Source organism: Saccostrea echinata, unplaced genomic scaffold (genome assembly GCF_033153115.1).
Source record: "Saccostrea echinata isolate AGI-Se365-2 ecotype Australia unplaced genomic scaffold, CSIRO_AGI_Sech_v1 ptg000007l, whole genome shotgun sequence".
In the NCBI taxonomy this organism is placed as follows: Eukaryota; Metazoa; Mollusca; class Bivalvia; order Ostreida; family Ostreidae; genus Saccostrea; species Saccostrea echinata.
In genome coordinates this window covers 7630526-7639001 of record NW_026889756.1, presented here as the reverse complement: position 1 = coordinate 7639001, position 8476 = coordinate 7630526, and the positions used below count along the sequence as shown (strand labels likewise).

The window sequence follows — 8476 nt, the reverse complement described above, 5'->3', positions numbered from 1 at the left end:
TCTCTAATGTTATCGGTTCTCACGGCAAAGTTCCTCTCCCTAAAATCATCTGTTGTCAATCATTATTATATGCATGGGAATATGTTCAATCTGATGGTCACTTAATAAATAGTTAGTAAACTAGACAGACGTGTTCTTTTATCTCTCTCTCACATCATTACACTGGTTTTTAACATACAAATGATTACGGTGAGGGATGATTGAATAACTGAGAAAATACGATGTGGCCTTAAATTGATTTTATCAAAAAAAATTATTGTTATAGCTCAGCTTGTTCAGATAAGTAAACAATTTTCTTTAACCATGTATCAATATACAACTAAATACATGTATTTGATTTCCTTTAAATCCCTTTGTTTTGTTCAATCAAGAAAACTGTTTATTGCAAACTCCGAAATATAAGAATATCTGCGGACTTTACAGTAGAAAACTTCAAGGTTTAGCTTCCATTCAAATTTATCGTTTTTGACAATATCAAGAATACCCGAATTGAAGTTGTTTAAAAATGTACGTCCTCATCCGTAGTGTTGCGCTGTAAAATAGATAAATTTTCAAGAATTTGATAAAATTACCTTTTTACATGCGTAATACATAGTTTAAAATGTCGCAATGCGGATACATAAGATTAAACAAAATAAATGTTCATATTTATCCATATTGGCGAAATTTTAAAGTAAGTTATAAGCCTCAATCTGACCATTATGTCAGAAATTAAACTCTACTCGGCGCTAACGCGCCTTGGATGTCTAATATCTGACATAATGGACAGTTTTCGGCTTATAACCATTACCAACAAGTCTTTTCCACATCTTTGTCCATTCCCGGCCAGTAAACTTTCGAACGTAGAATTCGTTTTATAAGTACAATTCCCGGATGCCCGTCGTGTCCCAGTTAAAAAATCCTTGGTCGTAAACATCATGGAATGACGATCCTGGTACCAGTAGAATAACTTGGCCAACTGCTCAAAGTTCATGTCTAACAGATAAGTATTCCTTGAATTCACAACGTTCCGATTGTCCTGACAGTTAACATTTACGAATCTCACTAAGTTCTTCATCTGTCTCGGATGCACGTTCAATCTCTTTGGTCGAAAGTGTAGTGTAGCTGCTATAGTAATACCATGAATATACTCCTCAGCATCGTCATTTTCTAGAAGTGATCTAACCAATTTTGGAACAAGTCTTGACAAAGAATCTGCAATGTTCTGTTTTCCAGATATATATTTGACAATGTAGACGAACGATTGTAATCTGAGAACCCATCGTTCTATCCTTGCACTTGGCTTTGATTTCGGTGAAAATATATATTCCAAGGGTCGGTGATCCGTCTTTAATTCAAATTTCGATCCAATGAGATACATGCGGAAAAGCTCAAAACCCCATATGAGTCCTAACGCTTCTTTTTCTGTTCGTGAATTTCGTCTCTCCACGTCTGTTAGACTTCTGCTGGCATACATGATAACTCGGTAATCAGATCCTTGTTTCTGGACAAGTACAGCACTCAACCCAACCAGACTTGCGTCTGTTATTACTACACTCTGTGCAAGTGGATCAAAATAGCCCAGCGTATTGACCTGTGATAACTAATCCTTGAGTTTCTGGAATGCTCGAGTTTGTTCCGGTCCCCACCTAAAAGGAATATTTGTACGGGTCAACTTTAGTAACGGTTCTGCAATAGTAGCCAAGTTCGGAATGAATCGACCACTGAAGTTTACTAATCCTAAGAAACTCCGAACTTCAGATATTGTCTATGGTTTCCTCGCATTCACGATAGCCTCCACTTTTGACTGTGTCATGCCAATTCTATGCTTGGAGAGAATATGGCCCATGAATTCAATATGAGTCATATTAAACTGATATTTCTCAATGTTCATGGTAAGTCCACCATCACACAGTCGTTGCAATACTGCACCTAGTCGTCCATCATGCTCATCAGTAATTTTACCATGTACCACAATTTTCATGGAAAATGCTCTGAACACCCTCACATCCATCAAGTATCTGTTGTATTATCTTGTTGTACATTTCTTGCGCGCAACTTATACCAAACATTAGTCGTTTGTAGCGATACATCCCCTTGTGTGTCATGAATGTAGTAATGTGTCAGGATCCAGTTCTATCTAGTTTAGAAAAAAAACTTATTTGGTTGAAGTCCTGTTTCATGTCCACACACAATCGGATATCATTCTTCTTCGGAACGATTACTACTGGTGAGACCCATGGGCTCGATTCATCTACCTTCTCAATAATATCTTGTGAAACCAGTTCATCTAACTTGTGTTCAAGTTTTTCACGCAAATGATATGCAATACGCCGGACAGGCTGAATCACAGGTGTCACATTAGAGTTAATTGGAATCTTGAGACCGTAATCCCTGAGTTTCCCTATTCCCGTGAAACATGTCGGAAATTTGTTTTTCAGTTGTGCTTTTTTATCAGTAATGTTCATGTTTACATGCGTAATTTGCAATTTCAACAGTCCAAATTTTGAACCTGAATCTCTTAACAAAATTCCTGGTCCTTCCTCCTCAATCACATAAAGCTCTGTGTTGTTCCTCCGAGAATCATCAAGCTCAACATCTGCTTGGAATGTTCCTATGACACTAAGTGGCTTCCGTCCATATGCATATAACTCCTTGGATGATTTCTGGCTCACATATTTCACTCTCTTGGCCTTCAGGGATTCCCATAGTTTCTGACTTGTAACGTTTACTGTTGCACCAGATTCCACTGGTAGGTTGGCCTGAACTCCACCCACAAAAACATCCACGGAAATACTTTTATTTTCACTTATGTTGTGATGGTTAACAGTCAACGCATATTCACTTGCAGTTGCAGCATCATCTATTATTCTAACTCTTTGTCCTGTTTTCGTGTCATTCTAGTCTTACACATTTTCTCGAAATGTGCCAATTCCCCACATTTACGACACGGTTGTTTCTTCGCTGGACAAGCTTAATCAATTTTCATATGCCCCCTCTTTCCACATGCAAAACATACTATGTCACTTACAGGTATTCTTATTCCTGTGAGGAACTCTATACACAGTTCCTGAAACTTCTGTAGACAGGTGTATCTATTCCTTTCATGACCAAAGCTTGTTTGTCCGCAAATTCAATAGCTTGAGCAGTCTGTCTAACTTTCTCTAAAGTTACGTCTCTCATTTCCAACAGTTTTCTACGTAGTCTATGTGACAAACACTTCTCGATTACTTGGTCTCTAATCATCTCATTTTGCGCTTCTCCAAAGTCACAATAAACAGCTCGTTCACGCAAACGAGTGATTAATTCTTCAACAGTTTCATTAACTTGCTGTGAAGTAGCTCTTAACATTGAACGTTCATATGGCACGTTTTGCAAAGGTGAAAAGGGTCAGTTAATAACTTACATGCAACATCATACACAGTTTCATTTTGTCCTGGTTTCCGTTGCTCGAGTGTGTAATATAAATCCTTGACTTCATTACCAGCTGAATGTAGTTATAATGCTTTCAACTGAGCAGGGTCCGTAACTCCTTTTCCTAGTGCGTATAACGAAAACCCACGAAGCCACTTTTTTAGCGAAATCCCACGTTCTTTACATCACCGTTTGGATCATATTTTGCTATTCTTCATATTTCTATGGCCGTCATATTGGACGTTACTGATATTTAGGCTTTTCCGATTAATCCTCGACGCAAAATTATGTGCTATCGTGATAGATGACCACGATGATACCGGATTTAATCGCAGACACCAAAAAACACACCATTCAAGGTTCCATTACTTTATCTAATTAACTAGTACCAAGAACTCTTACATATTACAAATCGTACATTTAAATATTCCATTTACAATATAAAGTAAGACACAACATTTATTTTGTGTTTAACATCATACAAGTATATTTTCGGTATGTCTCAATTATTATCTTCAGGATACAAATTTGTCACAATTGCTGTTAAGTTGCAAATAGTAATAAGATTAAATCAATCTTGTCCTCATTTATCTTGCACTCTTATCTCAATGAAAATAATTTTGCAGCACATGTTGTTTTACATGTATATGATTTTTGTCACTTTACCACTGAAAAGCTCAGTCACAAAGAGGTTGTTTCTGGTATCTACACATAAACCACATGGCCACTGTAGAGAACAGTTATCAATGTAACGGAGGAACTGTCTCTAGAATGAGGAAACAGTTGTTGTGAAAATCTGATGTCAAGATCTGATCCTGGCTGTCTGTTGTGATGCCGACTGGATTAAATGATACCTTGCATGATTCCTTCTTATTAAAGAAGTGATAAAATGATTTCTTAGTAGCAGAGGGATGACCAGTGTATCTAAATCGGAGTTTTCCTGCCTGATTAACCACCACTACAGCACTGCCATCATAGTCAGCCACACAGATATCAAGGTTTCTGTTCTCACTGAAGTATTTAGTGTTGCCACCAGATGAATACAGAGGTTTACCTTCACCATCAAACTGAATGGTTTGTTTCTCTGTTGAGCCAGAGTAACGGGCAACTTTTGATTGTTCTTTATCATCACTGTTCATTGTAACCAGGAAGTCACCAGAGCACGTACTACGGACATAATGAGGTGCCATCCCTCTAATCTGATCACTTCCTGTATATGTTTATTCTTCACTATATTTACAGTTCTATTATCAGGGTCAGTTTAAACTAGACGTCCACTCCTTGTCACTGCTATGTCACGTGGCCACTTCCCAGACTTGGTTTGGATTGACTTTAGTAGTTTGCCCTGAAGGTTGTACAGTTTCATGAGTTTGTCATTTCCATTTGTACAGATTTCTTCATCACTGAAACAGCTAACACTGTATAGATATTCATACACAGTGCCTATGGTGGTGATGAGCTCTGGTTCATCAAGCAGTGGTTTGACTGGAGGACAGGATACAGTTTCTGGCGTCTGCATTGTGTAGCCATGATCTTCTGTTGTAATTGATAATGGTGATAAAAAACCAAAGCACTGTAAGCATTTCTCATGGTTATGATTTCCAGTAAACACAGGAAATTTAATTATCAGTTTTGATGGAAGCTTGGTGAATTTTTAGGATTTAATTTTATAGTAAATAGCTTTGGTAACTTCCTTGGATTGTAAAATGTCCTCAATTTCTGATATAGACTGTTTAACCTCATCAACACGTTTATTTACTTCATTTAGATGTTTATTTAATGCATCTCTGTGTTTGTTTCTCATCTCCTTGATTTCTTCCTTCCTTTTCTCTATAACTTTGTCAATTTCTCTGTGCCATTCTTTTCCATGTTTTGTGATCTTTGATGTAAGTTTGTCATACTTTCCATCTATTTATGCTATCTGGGTTTCTATATCAGTAACAATATCTTCAAACTTTAAGTAAACTATTTCTTTCAATCTTTTTCTTTCCTTTTCAATACTTTCTTTGTTGGATTTCATAAGACTTCTTAAATGATGTCTTCTATGATTTTTAGAAATAACACATTGAGGGCATACTGGATTATTGCAATCTTCACAGTGCATTTCACACTTCTCTTCAGAATGGGTTTGGCACTGATGGTACACAAATTTGGATCTTTTCAAATTCAAAGGCACTACATCATGCTTTTTAGAAACATCAGAGATGTGTTCCCCAACACAAACGTTACACAGATTCATGGGACATAAGTTACAATGCATTTGTGCAACTGTGTCCTCACAAAGATAACATCTAATGATGTCCTGGGCACAAAGTCTGGGGTCCATTTTATCATCTTTAAAATGCTGTAAATTTAATTATCTTAATTGAATTATAAAATTTTAAAAAGCTAGCACTTTATAAAATCGAGAATAAAAAAACAAAAAAGGAATGAAATGAGATGTTTACCTTCTAAATCTGTTGTACATCTGTGACTGCACAAACATAAAACTATGGCTGCAATGACTCATCTGATTAGTGGAGATAAAACAAATCATATGATTTTTTTTTATCTTTGGGAATATCAACTTGTACCAAGCTTGCATAAACATTGATATTAAATTGACACACTTTTACATTTTATCTGTTGTTATGTTGTTCTATTTCTTAATCTCAATTTGCTAGTATGAGGTACATAATATTAGCTCAGTTGTTGACCGGAAGTGCTTAAGTAGTGTCTTATTATTTATTATAACTTTTCAGCAAAGAAGACATAAGTAAAACAATTAAAAACTGTATAGAAAATTTACTTTGTATGCAAAATGGCAAATATCTTGCTAGTATAAGTATCTATATCATTTTTTATTCTCCTTGTTGTTATTTTATAAAGTCAAGACTTAAAATTATTCTTGAAAAATTTATATTTTTGATAGTTCAATTTTTCAAACCTTGACAGTGATTGTAGAAAAAAATTAAGACATCAGAACCCAATGTCTATTGAGACTTTGTTGGGCTATATCTACTATTATCCCTGTATTTTGTCAGGGACACAGTACTTTGATATTTGAAAGATTACATTTATAAATGTTAGTCAGGCCATATCATATTTTTGTTCACCATTCATGTAAACCAGCTCAAACAGATAATAGAATCTTGCAATAATAAGAAAGCAGTGCTTATTATCATGATAAATCATTCCCAATAATCAAATTTATAACAAAGTAAAACGGACAAACATTCTTGTGTGAAATTTGGAATAGGAAGATATGTCATTGCACCTATGCAACGTTCAGATTTATTATATATGTGTTTATGGAATAAGATAAATAAAAACAAAAAATACTCCGTGAAAGCTTTACAATATTTAAGCAGTCAATATCTCAGAGAACGTTAAAACAATTCTTGTAACTGCCGGAGCAAGCTGCATATCTGAGCAAGAAAATTGTGGAATAATTGAAAGATGTATCTTCTTGTCCAGTTGACATTTTTTTTTATTAAACCAATGAGATCAATTTTTTTAGACAATCTTTGATGAAGATGAAAGCTTAGAAAAGAAACATAGTCATTTTGCAATGTTAGACTTTTTTCTTTGATTTATCATTGCAAAAGCTATCTCCATTTGATTTAAAAAATGTTTGAGTTACTTCTCTTAGCTCTGATATCTGCAGTCACAGACTTACCTCTTTGATGTATCCTTTCTGATTGATCTTTGTTATTGTCATCTCTTTAGAGATAACACATTACGTTTGAAACCCGGATGTGAATCCCCAGTGTAAGCTGCTATTGATAAATCGGCAATCCTTGGCTGACTCCGCTTCACTCCATAACAACTGTGCGAGGCACGGGTCACCCGAGGAGCTTCGAGTGACCATTGATAATCTTGATGTTGACGCGATTTCTAAATATAGAGATGTAAACAAAACTGTTCAAAGAATGAGCAATCTGTCTTATTATCAAACAAAACAGGCCATCTTAAAGAAAACTTTTCACAGGAATCATAAAGAGTCAGACAGGACCGTTTGTATCTTCAAAATACATTTAGTCATCTAGGCTATTGTGTAAATGATGGTCAGCGCGTGTGTATCGAAATGCACTAAACAGTAAACATGGCATCGAATAGATCAGTCAAGGCGTGGATCCAAGAATCTATGCGGTTTATAAAGCATAAACTGCCCCAACCCTGGTTATACAGTATATCTTGGGTAGCTTTTAAATTCATTCCTTAAGTAGTTTTTTTGTCTGATATACATAAGTGCATTTTAACATGATATTAAATCCTTGAAAATTGTAAGGGAATCGTTTTGTGAAGCAAACTATATCGCGTCTTACGAAGAATCAAGGGGATACGGCCGACAGCGATGAAAAGTCACCAAAAATGTATGAAGAGCTTTGAGATCAACGATGTCCGGTCAACAGCTTGGAAAAATACTTGGCCAAACTACATCCCGACAACAAGTGGCTTTGGCAGAAGCCACGCGACTCGTATGCAGACGAAGATAACTTCGTCGACAAAAGCACACTCGGACACATGATGCAAAAAATCTGTAAGGAGGCGAACCTGAGCAAAATTTACACTAACCCTTGCATAAAGGCTACTTGCATATCAGTCCTCGACGAATGCGGATACGAGGCACGACACATCATAAGATTATCAGGATTTTAATCCGAGTCCAGCATTAAACACTATGCATCCCGACTTAATGAAACAAAAAAACGTGAAATGTCAACGGTGATGTATTGAAAGTTTTATCTCTAACCAGGAAAACAGTAGCAATGGAAAATACTTCAGAAAATTTTGAACTGGACTTTTTGAACGACATAGATTACCAGTACCTCATGAATGTGCTGGAGCAGTTCTTCATGAACACTAAACCCCGTCCTCAAAACTTCATCACTAATTGTAACATTACGATAAACTACAATTACATTTAGGATTGAGTAGACGTTAATTGTTACCTTAAAAATTACATTTTTTTATAAGAGTAAAAGGACCATTTTGTTTACCTCTTGTTTTGCAATGCATCATCACAATAAAAAAAAACTGAATTCTGTACTGCATTTCATATAACAGACACCATAGAGCATGTCAGATAAATTTGCAACAT

General features: G+C 35.8%; 1 pseudogene; it reads right to left on the bottom strand.

Annotated features, from left to right (window-relative positions):
- Nucleotides 1-4136: 4136 nt before the first annotated feature.
- LOC133180577 (uncharacterized) lies at nucleotides 4137-4925 on the bottom strand (annotated as a pseudogene).
- Nucleotides 4926-8476: the final 3551 nt, after the last annotated feature.